At 33.9% G+C, this 21,430-nt stretch overlaps 2 long non-coding RNA genes across 6 annotated transcripts in view; both read right to left on the reverse strand.

Moving 5' to 3' along the window:
* The window catches only part of LOC140695708 (uncharacterized), a 137,187-nt gene extending 119,389 nt beyond the window's left edge, over positions 1-17,798 (reverse strand). Inside the window, exons 1-2 of the long non-coding RNA XR_012071539.1 lie at positions 17,568-17,798; positions 12,002-12,201 (exon numbers count right to left, since the gene is read on the reverse strand). This is a non-coding gene — a long non-coding RNA (uncharacterized lncRNA). The remainder of the gene's footprint in view (positions 1-12,001; positions 12,202-17,567) is intronic.
* Positions 17,799-19,785: 1,987 nt separating this feature from the next.
* Positions 19,786-21,430, reverse strand: part of LOC140695705 (uncharacterized) — a 38,638-nt gene continuing 36,993 nt past the window's right edge. For all 5 annotated transcript variants that reach the window (XR_012071537.1, XR_012071534.1, XR_012071531.1 and 2 more), the window contains one exon: positions 19,786-20,179. This is a non-coding gene — a long non-coding RNA (uncharacterized lncRNA). The remainder of the gene's footprint in view (positions 20,180-21,430) is intronic.

A 21,430-nucleotide genomic window follows, 5' to 3' on the forward strand; every position in this document is an offset into this window, starting at 1 on the left:
TGACAAGGAGAGAGTCGAGTGGTTAGCAATATGGCTGCACTGCCCTTTGATCTAACAAAAAATGTGCAATCGTTTAGCTTCTGAGGTCAGAATGCAAACTTCACAATGATTTAAAGTCAAATCATTTTGGCTGAGTATGAATTTATTCTAGAGTATGATTTATTCTTGGCCTTACCTCTATATAATCAAAGTGTTTATTCTTTGAGCATCTATTTTTGCTATACATTCTGCTAGAAATTTTATGTATATTATCCCATTTAATTTTTACAGCCATTAAAGGAAGGCATTGTTATCCCTACTTTTTAGCTGAGGAAATGGGTGCTCAGGGACATTGAGATAATTTACCCACTTTCTTCATAGCTTGTACTTGTTGGAATCAATTATGTAAACCTATGACTTACAGCCAGAAAAATCTGAGCTCTTTTTCACTCCTTCATGCTATATTTCTGCCATTCTTATCTTCTTCTGTTATAAACTTTATGAGGCAATTCTTATTCTGAAAGAAAAATGGATTACTTCTACACTCATTTAAAATATTTTATTAAACATGAGGGACTATTTTCATTACCTAGACCAGGGTTTCTCAACCTCTATCTTGTTGACTTTCTGAGCTGGATAATTCTTTTGGGGGGAGAGCTCTCCTGGGTATTTTGTATATTTTAGGATGTTTAGCATTATTGCTGTCCTCTACTCACTAAGTGCCAGCAGCACTCCATGGCTGTGATAACCAAAAATGCCTCCAATAATTTCCAAATTCCCCGGGGATAAACCTCCTGGGTGGAGAACCATTCACTGACAAAGACGGAAAACTAAAGTTTATAGACCTATTTGCTGAGATCAGGTTCCTTTCTCTTATATAAAATACTTTTTAAACATTTTTAAATGTATAGTCAGAATATGCCATGTTCTGAAGGCAATTTGAAGAGATGATAAAAGTGGGGGAAATAAGGGAAATATGATTGCTGAGGACTTTGTGTTAGATTTGTCATAATTTTACTTAAATCTCTTACAATTAAACAATTTCATGAATATGAGTTAAATCATTAATATTTTACAAGTAATATGTTAAATACATAGCACAATCAGATAGTGAGGGACTTGTGATTCAAATCACAAAAAAATGCGCTAATAGTGTCACATTCTTAGTGATTTTGAATCTCTTCATAAATAAATACATGGAGAAATATGTTTAAATATACTTATCCCACCTACTGCGCTGTTGAACAACTTCCTTTCAAGAACTAGCTAATTCCACCCGATGGTCCTCCTGTCACTTTGATTCCTTTAGTATTTATTTATATTGCGTATTTCACCTGCCAAAAATTTTGCTTCTCATTGGCTTGCAGTAATTTCTTTTACATGAAAATGTATTTCTTGTGTCTATTCTTTAGAATAATAAATTTTCTAAGCTAAAAATCATGGCTTTCAGCACTCTTCTTAATCTTGTAGTATCTCTCAAGGTGATATTTATAATGTTGGAAAAATTATTTAGATGATATATAACAATAAAGAGAAACCATTTTTCTCAAAACACTATGTATTTCTTTAAACAGCTATCAATAAAAACACCATTAAAACACACTAGACTTAAAAAATTGGCATATTTGATAGATGTAAAGTATAAGTGGCTGATCATTTGCTTTGTATAGCTAAGACTCATTTTTCTCTTTGAACTGAGTATAATAGAAAAACACTTTGATGAAGAAATAATGAAAATCTGTCCTTGACTAGAAGTATTTTAAAATAGCTTCACTCAGCTAGTACTGGTAAGGGAAATTCATGTTTGCTGGAGTGTCCTCATTGGGAGACAGACAAACTGCACTTCCTTACATTTAAAACAGTTGCAGTTTTTGATTTAGCTGTGATTCACCATCTGCTTCATGGAGAGCAAAATCAACCCTGCGGCTGAGATAAGCAGTTTATGATACCAAATAGATAAATAGAAGGGAACCATCATTCTCTGTCAAAAAGTAGGGTTAGGCAAACCAATTTCCATACATCATATTTCCCACTAGCATTTTTATGTTTCTAGCTTCTAACTTACATTGAGGACTGACATTTTTCCTACTTATCTCTCTTGCATTGAAGAAGTCCAAAGTACACAACTGTATTTCTCTTTCACACTTGCTGAACATTGACATATGATACCCACATGGAGTGACAAGAAGGCACAAAGGAAGCATCAATTTGTTTAGGGAAATCTTTAGATATTCTGTCTCTTCTATGAACTGAAGAAATGTTCGAGATTTTTTCATTACATTTAGAAGAATGACCCCAAATAATTGTGTTTGTTATTGTTAGTCTCATGTATGGACCAGTGCCTTACTTAGCTAAAAGCATCAAAATGACTAATGCAGTGATTGATGTCAGTTTGGAAAATCAGGAGAACAGGAAATTTCAGTGTAATTATTTGCATTTGTGACGTTTTAAATTAACTGTAATTCAGTGAACACAATGAACATTGTAACTTCATTGACAGATTATATTATTTTGACAATTTAAAAAACTGGTTCCTAAAGAATAATAACCAGATATATTTTCTCATGTCAGGTAGAACAGAGGATGTTTTAAATGGATTGTTTTATTAAATCCTCTCACCAGTTCTGTGACCCTTTTTATAGATGAGGAAACTGAGGTTTGAGAGTCTAGATAACTCATCCAAGGCTGCACAGCTATTAAGTGTCATAGTTGAGAATAAAACCCATCTGCTATTGTTCGTAGATGGGACGTTTTTGATTCTTCAGCACTACCATTTTTATACTTTCCATTACCAAGAAATGGATGCCATTTTGGTAATGTAGTTAATTACAGATAAGTTGTTCTGTGAACTGTGACCTTACTCTATTCTTTACTGATGCAAATATGCATTCTTCACTTCCCCCTTTTTTTAATTTTTTAATTTTTATTAATCACCATAGTAAGATGCATAGCTTCATAGTATTTCTATATGTTTTGCAACTAATGTAAAAAGGGCAGTCCCCTGTCTCAAGCATCCTCACCAGATTCCTGCTTTTCAGAGGTAAATATATTTTAAATTGTTAGTTGACACTTCTGGTGTTCACATGCTTATTTCTAGGTAACACGATTATTCTACTACCTACTTTTTAATTTTTAATTTTAAATATTATCTGTTGATTTTTCTATGGAAAAATATGAGATTTTGACTCTCCTCAGTGCTCTCCTCAAATACATATGTTTGTCCTCTTAGACTCCTAATATAGTTGTGACATAATTTTTGTAACTAGTTTTTAATAAATATTCAGTGTTTGCATTAGTATAACTATGTAAATATTGCTCACAATTCATTCACCTGTGTTCCATAAATGAGTTTCACTTCTAGCAACTTTTTTTTTTCTTGGAGTCAACAGTTGCTAATATTTTGTTACATATAAGTCTACCCACTATGTATAGTCCTCCAACTGTCTGACACTATTATTGTGTCTGATTGATCTCATCTGATCAAGCAGAATCCTCCATCATTTGTCAAATTGGACTTGGCCTCTTGGCCTGCAGCAGAGTACTTTTCCTGGGACTTTACCAGCACCCTAAAGAACTCTCTTCCTCTTATTTCCATGTTAGTTCTCCCATTTCCAGGGTCTCATGGAACCTTTGTTTTGTTTTGTTTTTACCTTCTTATTTTGTGGAATGTATTTTATAGCATCTTTCTGAGAATGAATCAATGAAGATTAAATGTTTGAATCACAAGGTAAACTAATGTTTGTTTGTGTTGAAATGTAACTGACATATAACATTATATTAGTTTCAAGTGTACAACAAAATGATTCAGTATTTATATGTATTGTGAAACAATCACAATAAGTCTAGTTAACATTCATCTCTAAACAGTTTTTTTCATGTGATGAGAACTTTTCATATCTACTCTCTTAAGCAACTTTTAAATATGCAATACAATATTATTAACTACAGTCACAAAACAGATTTATGAACTGCTTCTGTGGGTTTCCTATGCCAAAACCATGCTCCTGATAGAAATAGAGTGACTCCCTAAAGGCCTTTGTGTGGACATGTTTTCGAATCTCCTGTTTCTGAACATCTCCCTCCCCCAGCTAGAGAGGAGAGTTTCCTCTTGACTGGAGACACCACAGAAGTGTCACTTCAGGAAGGTGTCTCATAAGGTTATGCTTTTCCTCTTCAAAGGGGGTGCCTCTCACTCCTCATTGCCTCTTAACAAATAAGAGAGAAGTTACAGCACAACCTGAGCCAGAGAAATGTAGTCTCTCCTCTAGAAATAAACAGTTTATACACCCAGAAAGAATTACAGAATACATGAAGGAATCAGGATTGATAATGTCTATTGCCTCTCCCAGCAATTAAGTGTCCATGATTTTCCAATAAATGTATCAGAGGGTTGAATCTCAGCTCTGTTTGGCTTATGTATGTCAAATCAAACATTTGATTTATTTATTTTATATATTTTTTATATATTTACCTTCATTTTCTTAAAGAAAGAGAAGATGATAGGAGTAGTGCTTGGGAGTCAAGAAGCTCTTCTAAGCCAAGAAGGAACAGAGAAAATTCCAGGAGGAGGCTCTTTTTGTAGAGGAGGGTGAAGAAAACACAGAGGTTTTTTTTTCATCCTTTGCCTATAATTGAGGGTCATCATGCTATATGAGGATGACAGAGGTAGAAGGAGGGGAGCCATGGGAAGCAGTTGGGGTGTTCACTGATCATTTCTTGGATCCACAGCTCTTAAGCCAAAATAACTGATCAATGCTGTGAAAAGGGAAAGGCTACTGATTTTTCATGGTGTTCCTTTGTGACTGTGACCATCACATTAAGTGTGGATATTATCTGTGTATCTTTCCTCAGTTTTAAGACATTTATTACAGTAGGATATGTCAAAAAGAAGATACTGTAAGCATTTAATTAGTTTAAGGTATGATCAATATAACCAATAATACTCATGTCAGGGCATTTTTTGAAACAACTGAGGAACAGGGAAGTGTGAGATGTGATCCCACTGCAGGTAAGTAAGGAATATATTTTACGTGTGGTAACTGACTTTTAAAATTCAAATCCCAAAACCTAAATTAAAAAAATTTAATTATGTGTAAGTCATGGGTAGAGATTATTTAAGAACATGCTCATCTTTCCCCATAGCTCATGTAAAATGCTTATATGTTGCTATAATAGACAAAATACCAATTAACTGAAATTTTTAAATTGAAATATCCCCAAAATTAATAAAAGAAGTAAAATGTGCATATTTATCTAATGACTTTACCTGCTTCACATTTATTTTTCAGGCAAAACATTAATCACTGCTAATAGTTTTCTGTAGGGATACCAATTACAGAGTTCCTTTGTTTTTCTCAAAAGAGGATGGGAGAGTGTTCTATAAATTCTCACTTATAGGATAGTGTGAGGTGGGGCTCTGAGTTCATTGCAATAGTTAAAGACATGACTCTTTTGCTTCAATACTAACAATGTTTGGTTTATTTAAAATCAACGTTGGTTCTTAACGTTTGTCATAGTGGAAGAGTCTTCACTAGCTAATGAATAAAATAGTTTCTTACTGAAAAGTATCTGAAAGAGTCTTTCATACATGGTTGCTTGATAACTTTCTGGTCCCATATATTCAGTCCAAAATGTTATGTACTTTTAGTATGTAATTAAATCATTATTCATTTTAAAGTTATTCTCAGTGACATCTATTTTCATTTTGCTTTTATATTGATGATTTCTTCTAGCCATACAGTGTTCTTCAAAGCCTAATTAATGGCTGTTGCACTAAACCGTATCTTTGAGTGTCTTATTGATCTTTTGAACGAAGGAGACTTAAGTGCTGTTTATGAGGAAAAGGTCTTATTAAACCATATAGAGAATTTATTTTAAACTTTCCTTTTTCTGTGACTGTTCATTTTAATAAAAACTTTATTGGATTTTCTGAAGAGAAACTCAGCAGGAGATGTTTCCTTCATTAGAAAATTTAAAGTGCTTAAGGCAGTAGAATATGTTACCTTCTTGTTTTTAAATTCACTACACTTTTTTTCTTATATCTGGCTAGTGGGAATTAGGCAGGAGGGAAATCACCTTACATTTTTCTATACTTGATAATCCATATTTTCATGATGATCTTTGTGCAATTTGATCTTAGAAGTTTTACACAATGCATAATAATTTGGGGAGATAAGTAAAATATTAAATTCCTATCCCAGGGTAAAGAAAAATAATAAATACATAGACAGTAGAACACTTTATCTAAATTGCATCCTACCTGATGATTTTCACATTTCTGCAATAGCTGTGGCACATGTGAATTCACTGTAGCTTATTAAATCTATAATCTGTTTTTGGTTTCTGGGAAATTTTGTTTTGTTTTGTTTTCTGGGTTTTTTCCCCCTAAAATTTTCATATGAGTACACTTTAATCTACATAAAAATATTCACACTGTCTGAAGCTAAGAAAAGGATTCTTATGTAAATGAATTATTTAAAATTCTGAACAGCAGCTTCAGACAAATGCAGGAGAAATGATAGGAAATTAGAACTTCGAAAGAAGATTTTCAATATGGTAATGGAATTCAAATTGTCTATTTTTCTGGAGAATATCAAAGACCCACTCACAAGCCTGTGCCCAGATTAAGTAAAAGTTACAAGACATACATTTGAACATATTTAAACTGAATTTTTAAAAATGATTTAAAAATATAATTCCTACATTCATTATACTGCCTTATTATTTCACCATCAGTTTTGTGAGTGGGAGTGATAATGCAAATAATGATCAAATCCTTCTGGCATAGGCATGAGAGACAACTGACCAAATAGGATGAGCAGTGGCTGAAAACCACTGGTCTGACACCCCAGTGCCTAGTGGATGAAAGAGCAATCCTGGCTTTCACTACTGACTTTACTCATGCTTCATCATGAGTTGCCATTAGGAATCTCTGGCCCCTATGACTCCCTTTGAGACTTAAGCATTTTCTTTTTGTTCTTTGAACCACCTCAGTCTTAGATTTCTGGCCAAAATCTTTTCTTCTAGTCTCTTTGTATTTCTCTAACAGTTAAAAGAAAAGAAGTTAATGAAGCAGACATTGTTTTTAAAAATAAACACAGTATTTCAGTTGATCAACACACTTCAAATTTGGTTCTTCCAAAAGACAATTATCCTACTATTATCCAAGTAGACAACACTTTTGCAAATATGGACAAAAAACAAAAGCAAGAATGCTTAAATAAGCTATATGCAAATCTGAGAACTGAACTGAATTAGAGATACAGACTAAATTAAAATTTATGAACATACAGTTGACTCTTGAACAACGTGGGTTTGAACTGCATGGGTCCACTTATATATCAATTTTTTTCAATAGTAAATACTACAGTACCACATAATCCATGATTAGTTGAATCCAGGGATGTAGAACCACAGATATGGAGGAACTGAGGATACGGAGAAACTACCTATACAGAGGGCTGACGATAAGTTATACTTGTATTTCCAATGGGTCCTTAACCCCAAAGTTGTTCAAGGGTTGTGTGTGTGTGTGTGTGTGTGTGTGTGTGTGTGTGTATACATACATATATAAAATAATAACTTTGAAAATAAGGTAAAATGGATCAATTTACAAGAAAAATATGATTAGCAAATACAGCCCAAGAATTAGAAAACCTGAAATTACCAATAACCATGAATTTAAAATTGATATTTAATTTCAAAATTAGACACCAGCCTTAGAAAAACTGAATTGATAAGGTGTATTGAATTTTCAAGGAGTAGGTATTTCTCAAATTATAAAGTTATTACAGACTACTGAAAAGCTAAAAGATGACTGAATTCATTTTTAGGTGATCAATGTACTCTAGGACATAGCAGGAGGGAGAGCTTGTAAATACAAAAGCAAAAATGGTTTTGTAAGTATTACCACATTTATCTAGCATTGAGTAAAAGGAAATCACAACAAACTAGGAAGTAAAAGATCATACAACATTTAAAAATCTATTAATGTCCTCTACATTAACAGATCAAAATTAGAAAAACACCACAACAATTACAGAAAAAATATTTGATAAAATTCTACACACATTTTTGATAAAATATTTTAAGAAACCATGAATAAATGGGAACTTCTTTTATCTGATAAAAATGTTCAACTATAAACACAGCAATTATCATACTTAACAGTTAAATGACATAAATATTCCCATTAAAGTCAAGAACAGGACAAAATTCCACCACTGTTGTAGGGTTTCTAGTCAATTCTACAATATTTCAAAAACAGGAAAAGAAAGAGAAATCTGTAATTATTTCCTGGCAATACAAATATCTCTCCAGAGAATTGAAAATAAAATAATGGATAAATTTATTAAAACTAATAAGAGGTTTCAGCAATATACTGGACACACATCAGTATACACATAAGTAATAAACCTGCAATAGTGAATTAAGAAATAATAGAAAATATTGTATGTATAATGGGCAAAAAATTAAAAAGTAGCAAAGAATGAACCTAAAAATATATGAATAAAACTTTGATAAATTTATTAACATTAAAGAAAATCAGACTGAATGGAGGAGTATATCATATACTTGAAGTGTAAGATGTCAGTTCTCCCAGAAGTCAGCTATAAACTCAGCATAATAAAAATCTCCATTCCTACAGGTTATTCCTAACACAGATGTTTCTGATCAGCATAGGGAAGTATGAACCTAAACCAAGCCATATTAAAAATGAAAAAGTCATAAAGAAGTTGGCAATAGAAAAAAATATATCAATGGCATTGTGAAAGATCCCAGAAATAGGCTCGTGAATATACAGGTATTTGATAAATGACAATGTCGGCATAGCAATACTATGGATGAAATTTAAGTTTGGGCTTAACAGTATTGTCCAACCAGTTCTGAGGAGAGATAAAGAATACTATCTCCTGGCCGTTTCTCAAGTTTCAAATGGATTAAAAATCTAGCATTAAAAAAACCTTAAAATATTTACTTTATTCAAGTCTTCACTTGAATTTTATCTTTTCAGTGAGATCTACCATGACCACCCTATTTTCCCTTAATATGTATAATTGCATTTGTTGAGATCAAAGGAAATTGTAATATAACTCCTTTATAAAATCCTGAATGTTGTAAGAACTTGATTACAATGAGGGTCATAATATATTCCATGATTGTATATAACAAAGAATTGAAAGAACATGTTTGTCCTGTGAAGAAGTTGTTAGCTCTGTCAAAAAATATTAATATGTGTTATTCCATCCTCCGTTGTTACTCCCATTTTAATTTTTTTTTATAAAGTATATTGATTAGCAGTTTGTATTCACAGGATGTTCACAAATCATTCATTCTGATACAAGATCAATGATCAAGGCTATATTTACATCAATCATCAGCAAATTTTATGTTACCTTAACTAAAGTCAAAATCAAAGAATTACTAAAGGTTTCTGAAATTTGGTAGAAAACTTGAAGTGATATAAAAAAAAAAATACATCTCTCCCTTGATAGAACAAGCTAGTTTCCAGTCCTATTTTAGATACATGGCAATTTTCCCATGTCTTATTAACCTACCTTTCTTGTTTCTTTTCATTAACACCTGGTTGGAACTCAGCCTCCCATTGGGAAACACCTGTCCACAGTTAATAAGGTGTTAATTGTAAAAACAATAAAAAGTGGAGTTGCGGAATTAGTTCACAGATTCTTAAACAAGTTATAAAAAACTCAAAAATAGAAAACAAAAAAATAAAAGTATGTTATTTTTATAAGAATTAAAACTTTACAGTGATTTCATCTTTGTATCTTTGGGCAAGTTACTGAAACTCTCAGTGCCTTGCTTTACTCATCTTGAGAATGGGGATAAAATCATATTTATTTCATAGAATTCTTATAGAGATCAATGTAGTCAATGCAGGTGGTATAGTATTATCTTTGAGTCAATAGCAACCACATGTCACTGCATTTTGTATCTCATAGAGGACTAATTCTAAACAAGTTGTGATTTTTTTTTCCCTTATAGGACATTTGGGAATATCTGGAAATACTATTGGTTCTCTGAAGGAGTAGTGCTACTGGCTTCTAGAGGACAGAGGCCAATGGTGTTTCTAAAAATACTACAACACCCAGGACAGTCTCTCATAACAAAGAGTTATCCAGTCTTAAATGTCAATAGTGCTGATGCTGAGAAAGCCCACCTTAAAGCAACGATTTAAATTGTTAAACAAAGAAATGTGGCTAAAATGCCAACAGAGGTATTAAATTAGTACATGAAAAGTTATTAACTAACCCAAAAGAAAGCATGAAAGGGAGAATAAAGGAAGGGGAAAAAGATGTGGCAAAAAAAAAAAAATAGGAAGATGGTAGACTTAAGCTCTAATATATAAAATAATTACATAAAATGTAAATGAATTAATGGGGTCAGAGGAGTAGATTGGCCAACTTATGTACTCTGCTCAACAGTTTGAATCTCAGAGATCCTCTTTTAAATGCAGATCTCTCTACCCTTCTCCCTACTCCTTCGAGTTCTACAAGATGAGGAGGAATGGGCAAGGGAGGTGAAGGTCATGTTTTAGTTAAATCAAGACTTTCCATGTGATTATAAATACTCATAAGACTAGCACAAAAATTAAGAATAAAATTGGAAACCAGCCTGAATGCTATGCTGTGATATTCAAACTTTTTTCATTTTATTCCTCCTAAAAGAATTCTGAAAAAAATGTTCTGTATACTCTTACACATTTTAAATTTATCAATAATTATCATAATTTTATACACTGTAAAATGTTCTGACATTTTGTTGATTGGAACCTCCTTTAAACAGACAATAAAACCCACTGATGCCATAAACTCAGACAGAATGCTGTTAGTTTCCATCCTTCATAGCAGCTTCACTCTGGTCATTTAGTTTAAGCTTACAATAACTCAATCCTGCATTGGCTGCAATTTAAATATCTGAACTTTGTTTACAGTGGTAGGGTGGGATTTTATTGCATTTATCATCAACACCATTAAGCTTCAGATTCAGTTTTTTCAAATTTGGGAAAAAGCCATCATATAACCTAAATGGCTAAGATAGTTCTTAGCCAAAATCAGGCTGAATTTCCATGAAAATATCTGCCTTCATTTTATATATAATCATTTTTTATTCCCATGACAGAAATTTCACTACTTAATTCTAAGATAATTAGGCTGAATCAAGAATACAGAAAGCCCCACCCTTCCCTTGGTGATGGAGGAAATAAGGTGCTTCCCCTTCAATAGCCTTCTCTTTATTTTGCCCTCATGGTGCTCTCAACGAAAGCAATATATCTAAAATCCTCCTTTTGTGCCTACATGCGTTTTCACCTGATGACAATGCACCATGTCGTGTGGGGTGGGTGAGATGGACCTGTTCCCATTGTGTAGGGGTAAAAGGGCAGTTTTGAAAGGAGAGGCAAAAAAAAAAAATAGTTGGCAAATCACAGATGTTCTCAGGCAGATTGATTTCTGGAAAGGACATGTATTAAAGTTAAGGGTCTGGAAATTGATTTTTCTAGAAGCCATCTATGTCCTGCCCACATACCCGCTAGAAAATCTTTGTGCATCCTTGGGTGTTTTAAGTACCTAATTTTGAAGACTACTGCTCTATAAAATAACAGTTCAAAAATGTCTTAGTGATATTTTCATATTTGCTTTCCACTGAAAGGTCTTACATTTGTTCTTGAGAAAATTATATAAAATAATGGTTCAAAATAAGAACAAGAAATGCTACAAGTATGAACTTGCTCTTTTCTATTGCTTTGGTCAATCTTTTTGTCTGTCTGTCTCAGGTACAACCTACATACATACACACGTACACATGCATGTGCACACACACGCTCAATTTTGTCTGCAACAGAACATTCTCATTAATATTTAATACTTGGTTATTAAATAGATTAATAAAGTTATCTATCTACTACACATTTTGCTAGTCTCTGCAGATATAGACATTTATAATAAGCAATCCTTAATCCAAACAGCACACAGTCTAGAGAGGAAGAAACACTGACAGTCATTACCTTGTCACTTCCTGAATGCCTCATCACACGACAGCGACTGGTGTACCTGCAGCTATAGCACCACGTGATGAGAGCTGCTGGGCTACAGAACGTCCTGTCTACTTGGCACCAGCAGGTGCTGGCATATCCGGAGCTGCCTCTGTGAGGTCCCAGGTAATGCTTTCTGGTAGCAACTCAGTGTGGATGAGTTGTTGCTGTGCCTGCAAAGGTACAGTTATAATGCCTGTGGTTGTTTGTTTTACTTTATTTGTTTTTAACAGTAGCCCCAAACTCAAGAGCAAGCCACTCCTCACCCTAGACTAACTCCTTGTGAGAAGCTGTTCCCTTGGGCTCTCCTGTAGGGCTTCTCCTTCAAATAAGTTGTCCCAGAGGGCTGCCTTACATTATAAAAATTTAAAAAATAGCTGAACAGTCTTAACTCTGATAGTTAAAGAAAGTATTTGAATGCATAGAGGACTATAATTCTAGTTATATCCATAAAAGAAATAAATTAATTAAGCCTCTGTAGCTGCTTAGGGCTTTGCTTATTTCTTATAATAATAGATTTTAAAAGCACATGTGGCATAAAAAGTTAGACTTACTCAATTTCTTAAAATAAGCTCCAATTATCAAAATTTATTGTCTTTAACTGAACATGCTTCATGGCAATTAAATGACTCTGTATTGAGAAGAAAAAATATATACAGTTAGAATAGAAAAACTGCCATTTAAAAACAAAAAAAAAAGAAACTAAGTATAGTTTGTATTTTATAGATTTTATGATACTTTAGTACAAATTGAAGATTCCTTCCTGCCAGTCACTACAAGTCTGGCAATGAGGTTCATTTTGTTGCCACACAATCATTTTTATTTACCAAATGTAAGTCTCAGATAACTGCATTGATTCCGCCACACTTGAGGCCATTTATTCGGAAAGAAAAGTATTGTATAAAAGACATTTTAAAATAACAATAGCAGCAAAGGGCAGCCGCTAGAGGTTTAATGAGGTTTTCTGTTCAGATAAAGTTGAGCATTCCTGCAGAACAAGATCAATACTGGCTTATTTTACTTAGATATTTTGGGAGACTTTACAACAGCAATTTTTTTAAATCATGGGGTCTTTCAAAGCAAGTGGCAAAGGGGCCCACATAGATTGATTAATCCATACTAAATTTGACCACATTCAAAATACTGGCTTATCTTCTCCCTAAACTTGACCTATAAAGGTAAAACTTTTCTGGACAAATGATATGGAATGCTAGACCTGATGAAAAGCAAAATGAAGGCTGCCTAGGATCCCAAAAAAGTATAACCAGACACAATTCCAAATGCCGTACTTGTTTGAATGTTCACATTTCACAAAACCATGACTACTTTTCAAATAAATAATGTCCTTTTTAAAATCTATAAAGTTCTTTTTCCAGCAGACCAATTTGAAAGTAATTATAATGAACTTAAATTCTGGTGTGGAGGGCTGGTAGCTTCTGAGGACAATATCATTTTTTTTATTATTATTATTATTATTATTATCATCATCATCATCAATAACAACACTTCTTACTTTAAATTTAGTAATGTACTCTGCAACTCCTGGGTGGCCAATAATAAAATATCTTCCATATATATAAACTTACCTTAAACACAGATACCTAAACACACCTGTAAAGATTGTATTTTCATCTTTATAATTTTACAGGTAAGGTCACTGAAGTTCAAAAGAAGAAGTAAGCTATCCAGTGTTATCTATGAGTAAGCATCTGATCCAAGGTCTAATTCTGGGTAAGACTGGTGCCAAATTCTATGGCCTTACTGGTAATTAGACACAGTAAATCTCCTAAGCAAGAGATTTCAGTACTACAGTGGCTCCTAACATCTAAGGATGCATGAAACAAAAAGTCATGAAGTCTTTATTTTCTATTTTAGAATTCACAAAATATAACTGTCAAAGTCTCTTAATAAGTTTGACATTTTGATTCTGAGAGAACTCATAGAATTAAACTATGGAATTTCACTGGTTTATTCACAGCCATGTGTTTTATGACTGCTCTGGCTTAGATTTTAAGCCCTTAAATTTGTCTATCTGGAAAGGGAAGTATACCTTAGAATTGGAAATGTACAGGCCATTGATCCAAACAACAAATATAATCATTCCTCACTTTTCTGACAAATATTAATTTTTGACCATGGCATTCAGTTTATTTTATTATTTCATGTTATTTCTACATCCTTGCTTCATCAGTAACCTCTTGGGTTGAACTTACATTAGGTCATTTTGTTACACAATTTCCAAGCTCCAAGTGATACAACAGAAACAACTAACAGAATATGTCCCCTACTGAAATTTTAAACTGCTTCAATAGACAATATTCAGATTTAAACTGTGCACTAAAATATTGCATGGGTACTAAGTCTAATAGAAAAAAAATTAGTGAAGTCTATTAAGCACAGATTGATTTACTAGATTATTTTTAAAGAGTTGATAGAGTGAGGACTTTTTACATCTTGTTTAACTGCTTACTTCATGGACAAGTCCCTGGATATTCTTAGATAACAACGATTTGATTTTGGGTGACAAATACCAGTAGCTTCCAACTGTTATATTCTGGGTAGTGTATGACATTACATAACCAACTGTATAACTATACATGGAAAGTCCAACAGAACATGTTTAGTCCATGAAAAAGTTGCTAGTTTTGCCACATAGTATTAGATTGCTTAGAAATTTTGCTAAGCCTAACTAGTAAGTATTTTTCATCTCATAGAAGAAAAGCTTACATTTTCTTCACAAAATATATTGCTAGTAATGGAAAGTTATTAGTGTTTAATAATAACAAAGTAATGTTCAAAGGTATATTTAAAAAATCAAATCAACAGCTTTAATGTTTGTGTACATCAGTGGCTCCCAACATTCCCTGTTGTGAATTCCTGGGCCTCACCACAGAAATTTTTTTCTTTTTCATTTGGTCTAGATTTGGGCCTGAGCAGAGACATTTTTTTTTTAAAGCTTCCTAGGTAATTCAAATGTGCAGGAAAAGCTGAGAACTGCTGATTCAGATTAAAATAAAAGAGATGAACTGAGAACAGTTTCTGAATTCTGGCCAGAAATGTAAAATGATTTTTAAGAGAAATGCTCCCTTGATAAAACAAGGTTATTTACTGTCCAATTTCAAATACAAAGCTATTTTCCTGTCTCACAGTCACCTAACTTTCTTACTTCTTTTTATTAGCAGTTAATTTCCATTGGGAAACATATGTCCACTGTTTAACAAGGTGTTTTCCATAGAAGCATTTGACAGGGGATTCACAGAGCCAGTCCACAGACTTTAAAGAAAGGAAAGCATTTTTGAGGCGTAGCAATGTTCCTAACTCTACCTAATTCCCTCAGAAGCCATGCTGAGAAGTTCACAAAACACTGATAATTCATATTGAGTTTTACAAATACATAAAGCAAACTAATCTCCCAGTTTTAAAAGTTTACCTTTTGTGATGAAGTTGAGGTAAAAAGAACTACTGGGGAGAAACAGAAAAAATTAATGGACAGTATTTTGTAACAGTGTAGGAACTGTTTCTAAGTTGTAAAACCTGAAATCCAAAAATGTCTTTCCACAGTAGTGGTGACCCCCTCCATTAGATGGAGGGAGCATGATGCAGGGCTTTTAACAAAATCTGGGGTGCGAGAGATGAGACAAGCTGTGCCTAAGCTGCCTTGACAACTCTCTTCATTCTTCCATGGCACTGTCTTTAGAAAATGGAGGAGAAATAGAGGAGCGAAAAAATGAAAGGCCCTCAAACTTCGTCTTGGTGAGGGGCACCTAGTGTGTAAGTCTGGGATAAAGGAAATAAAGAATTTACTCATGTCAGAGCAAGGAGAAATGTCATAAGAAAGAAATTTTTTAAATGGCAGGCTTTTTTTTTTAAATGATCGAAGAAAAATCTACATTTTGCAAAAGTCAGTAAAAAAAATTACCCCAGCCTAAGGAAACAAAAACACAGAAAACAGAAATAAATTCTCTGGAAATGCTTTGTGCTGTAAAACAACACTATGAATATGAATGCAACAGAACAAAATACTAAAATATGTTGATAAAACAGGAAGAGAAGTAAAGGCAAATTAAAGACATAAGGAAGAAAATTAGGATGGAGACATACCACAAAAATGTTGAAAAAATCAGAAATGAAAAGAACTCTATAGACATCTGAAATTAAATTAATAACACTGAGTAAAGGTTTGAGATAACTGCAGCAAACATACATGAAAAATAAAAAAAGATTAAAGGTATCAGTGAGAAGCAAAATCATATGGAAGAAACAAAATTGACCCAGTTGAAGCATTATTGTCTTCAAATGTATAATAAATAAATAAATAAATAAGCAAGCAACATCTTCTGAAATAAATGACTAATCTGCAGTATAAAAAAGCATATAAGTTCTAGAAAAATTCCATCTAGAACATGCGACACAAAGATTAATTCTAATTAATTTATAAAAGTCTGTTCATGAAGAAAGAATATTTTGGGCATCTATGGAGAAAGAAAATCTTCCAAGAGAAAAATCAAAACAGACTGTCCCTGAGACACTTCCCAGCAACACTCAATGCCTGAGCGTTAGACTAATCACTTCTAAACCTTGAAACAAAGAGAGATCCAATTACCCATAGCTGGCAAGTTAGAGTCCGACTGTAAAGCAAACATTCTCAAAAGTAAAAGAACTCAGAGTAGCCAGGCCTTCTTGCTACCAGTAGAAATTACTTGGTCAGAAAAAAGATCCAAATCAGTAGCAATCATTTAAAAATTAAAACAATAACAGTGAACAAGAAAAAAAATACCTTATTATTTATGTAGACCACTGAATATTGAAGAATACTGAAGAAATTCTGATTATTGCACAATAGGATGCAAATATCATCAACTTGGATTCTACAAAATGTAGTAAAATTAACAAAAAGAGGCTAGTGTTCAGTCTTTCTTAGAGGGAAGTCAACACAGCTGTCTACAATTGAAATTTATAGCTTACAGACTAATGATCTCAACTCCTTAATACTAAATATATTTTCTCAATTTTGTAAGGCTTTTTAAAGAAATACATCTTCTGTAAGGCTTTTTGAAGAAATATTTAAATATTCACAGTCTCTTCAGTTTCTCTTCATCCATATTATGGAAAGATATAAAATATAAAAAAACTTTTATTTTAAAAAGTATCAAACTGTATCTTGTCTTCTCTCTGTAGGCATGGAGAAAAAGATGATTGGAATGATGTCATTTTAGGTGGCAGGATTCAGAACTGCTTATATTCTTTATAATGAGTATAAGAATGTATTAGTTTTCTTTCTACAAAAATAGTTTTAAAAACTGGTCTCAGACTGTAGTTATAAACTATAGGCTTCTGCAGCATTTGATTACTGATCTATCTTTGTATTACTCTGACAAAACAAAAATAAAAAGGAGTGTTTAAAATGAGTATCTAGTAATTCTATCATAAAATGATTCATAAAAATAATAATTGGTAATACAGAACACGTGATTATTATTGCATGGGATGATGTCAGTTACTCTGCATGTCATATGTCACATTATGTAGTGTTACGTACCTCTCTGCGTTGGTCCCCAGTGAGAGTTTTTCCGCCCAGTGTTGCTGGCGCCAACAGAACCGGACGGTTCAACAGTGAAGGAAAGTTTTATTCTTTGCTTAAAGAATGGAGACGTGGGAGGTGGACCTATAGGGCGAAAGCCTCCTCGACCGGCTGTGGCTGGGCTGCTTCTCTCGAGCACGAGACTCCTGTGCGGTGAGAGTCTCCCACTGCGAGATTCCCGTCGCGAGATTCCCGTGGACGAGATTCCCGTGAGGCGAGATTCTCGTGGGGCGAGGTTCTCCCACAGCGACATTCCTGTGGGGCGAGATTCCTGTGAACGAGATTCCCGGGAGGCGAGATTCCTGCGGGAAGGGAAACTTGCGGGATGGAGTTCTCACGGTGATTTGTCAGGAACAGCTCTTCGCACTAGAAACTCTGCTCTAAAGTGCAGGTTCCAGGCCTCTGCATGCGGCACCCTGTGAGCAGGTGAAACTAGATGAAGCACAACGGAAAAGAAATGAAAAGGTTAGACTTTATTTTATTACCCATATTCTATTTTTATTCCCCAGGAATTGCTCATGGGGTTTGCCGATGGGTGACAAACTCCTCCTGTCTTTTGTCTCTCTCCTCTTTCTTGAGAGGCGCTGAGGGGCAAGAAGCCTTTTGTAACTCATTCCTGCTGAGTTTGGGCGTTGTGGTCGTAACCCCTGGTCCAGGAGCAGAGCTTTTCCCCATCTGCGTTTAGATATGTCCCAGCCCTTAACTCGGACTGTTCCTGTCCCTGAGTGATCACCATTTGGAGTTTTATAGATTCTACTGCGTTTGGAGACAAAAGACACCAGACAATTTAGGATGCAGAGCCCTAACTCTCTACTAGCAAAGAATAATGGTCCTTAAGGGGCCTAGGAAAGGTACAAGCCTAGTGATGCTGGGGAGGGCCTGTTTTACTCCGCTCCAAATTTGTTCAGCCAAATTAGACTGATTGGGCTCAGCTCTGAAAAAGAGGTTGGGTCCAAACACAGATTTCTGTATAATATGATAGATAGAATTCACATCCTTCAAGCAAGCTCCTATAAGGACTGTTTCATTCAATAACTGTTATAATAATAATTAGCAGTAATATTGTCCTTTTGACCAACATGGAGGCATTGGATAAGATGCTTGCTTAGATAAAAGGTAAGTCAACTTTTCCGCAGAAATATACTAAATATCATAGGCAGCTTCATGATTTTTTTTTCATGAATAAGCTTGGGGCCTAATAGAATAGAAATGGCAAGTGAAGTTCTCAAATTACGTGATATACAGTACTCAGTTTAACCATTAGTGAAAAATGTCTCTCTAGCATTTATGCCCCACAGCATCTCACACTCCTTTCCTTTGCCTCTGTTTTCCATGCAGACTGGTTTTCTTCTGGTTTTTAGGACATGTACATCCATTCTACTCTCTGCCTTGTCTGTTCCCTTGGTCTTGAATGCTTTTCCTCCTTATTATCTCATGGTGAGCTTCCTTTTGTCACTCAACTTCATGTTGAGTAACTTCCTTAGAGAAATCTTAGCCTGACTTCTTAATCTAGAGTACTACACAATCACTATTACACGAATGTCTTTTATTTCTCTGCAAAGCACTTGGCACCACTGGAAATGTTCTTGTTTGTTTATGCACATATGTATTTACTCATTATCTGACTTTCCCTACGTCCATGTAAAATCTTTGAAAGCACGGGCTTTTGATTGTCAGTTTCCTTGAATTTTAAAATGTTTGATAAATATTTGTTGCATGAGTGAATAAAATTAACTCTCAACTATGTAACACAAGCCTAACTCTCTAAGACAGATTGGTTAGAAAATAAACAACTAGGAAAAGGAATATATTAACTTGTTTTATAAGATCTTTAGAGATAAGCCAGTTAACTATTTAAAGACATTTATCCAAAATACAATTACATAGGGTTTAGACTGGTTGATCTCTGGGCTTTCTTCTGTATAGTATTTAATGGGCTCTTCATATTTTCCACCAAGGCCACCTAGTTCTAATTTATAATAGTAAAACCGTATCAGCATATAAAGTGAGTTGTTGCTTATCCTCATATTTCTTACTGAGGGATGTGGAAGTGAATTAAAGGTATCAAGCATTTCATTTTTTCCTATAAAATGTTATCATTATCCTGTAAGACACTGTCAAAATGCTGATTTCACAGAATTAGGTTTTTTGAAACAAATTCAGGATGAACATCCACTGGCAGGGATAATAGCATGTTTATTCAATATAGCACATATTGTATTTCTGGTCACAGAGTCCACATCCAAGGGAACCTCAATAAAAGTCATAAGTCCTCTTTGTTACTTTCAGTATAATCTAAGAGTTACTGATGAGCAGAACGATGTCAGTGATGAAATAGTGATGCCTGAGGCCCAGCTGCTTCTCTTGTAGAACATTGGCTTCAGAAGCCCAAGACTGCAGTTTATCCAGAGGAGAACTTGCATAGTGAGCTAATTGGTTATATGATCGAAGAACAAAGAGTTGTCTTTTTCGAAGTATAGTAGATGTCTGTGTTGAGCAAAATAGATACACTGGAAACAGGTTTCAGAAATGATTTAATGTCCACCATTTAATGCTGTTCATAAATATTCCTAGAGAGAAGAATTTTCTCAAGTGATAAACTTAGTTTGCAATTTCAAAATGAGTTATACAATATGATAGGGCATAATAGCATTTATATAGGCATATTTTAAGTTGTTCAATTACATGGTACATAAACTTAATGGAGGGGACAGTACATACTAAAATACCAATATAGTAGTTTTTCTAGGTAAGAAAAAATTATCCAAAAGTTGCAAATAGGACAAGCAGATGGATGGCATATATTTTCATACAGGAACATGAACTCACTCAAAGTTTAGGGAAATATACTTTTCAGTTTACTGTATGCTATTGACTAAAGGTCTCAAGTTTAGTGAAGTTAAATGTTAGCTTGTTGATTTTTGTCCAGTAGAAATGCAAATTATTTCCATTTGATGGAAGAAATAAGTCAAAGATTATAGTTTATTGCCTTTTTGGACATTAGCCAGGTTTAAAACTAATCCAAAAATTTTAACCTAACATTCTTTTTTAAATTGCTGGTAAATAACTGGTTTCTCAAATGATGTTTTCCTCATTGATTAACAATCTTTGTTGAATAAAATATTTGCTTATACTCATTTTTTGTTTGAATGGGTTTCACATTTTTGCCTTTGAAAAATTGTACTTTAATTGCCCTACATCCATATATCAGGTCAGTAATACCTTCTTAATGTTCTACTCCTAAAACAGCTTTCTCCAATACCAAACCTGGTGCTTTATCCATGTTCCTGCTTCCCTCAAATCCCTTTGTCTACAGGTTATAACTCACACTGTTTAAGAATTCTAGCCCACACAATTTAACCTCTCCCTAAATCTCCAGCATTTTCTCTTGCTAAATCTACTCTCAAATTCTAAACCCCAATCCTATTGAGTTGCTAATAGTTACTCTAAACATGCCTAGCTGGTTCATGGTTTATGCTTTTGCTATTGTATTATTTTTGTCTGGGAATGCCTTTCTTCTAAGCACTTGTCCAACCCCTTGTCATTTTTCCAAAAATATCAAATATCACTTTTTTATATAAAATCTTGCTGGATTAATCACCTCAAAATGCCCCAAGTAAAACTGGCTTTCTTCCATAGTTCCCTAATTCTATTTAACAACTCTCTCAGCCCACCTGCAATTCTTTATTGCACTTAGCTATTTACATGTCTTTCTCTGTTTACCAGACACTGTACTTCTTACAGGTGGGCATATATCATATGTGGCTCTGTAGTTCTGGTAGTTCCACTGCGTAGCTCTCTAATACCTAGAAGGCATCTGA

The sequence above is a fragment of the Vicugna pacos genome, chromosome 1 (assembly GCF_048564905.1).
Source record: "Vicugna pacos chromosome 1, VicPac4, whole genome shotgun sequence".
Lineage (NCBI taxonomy): Eukaryota > Metazoa > Chordata > Mammalia > Artiodactyla > Camelidae > Vicugna > Vicugna pacos.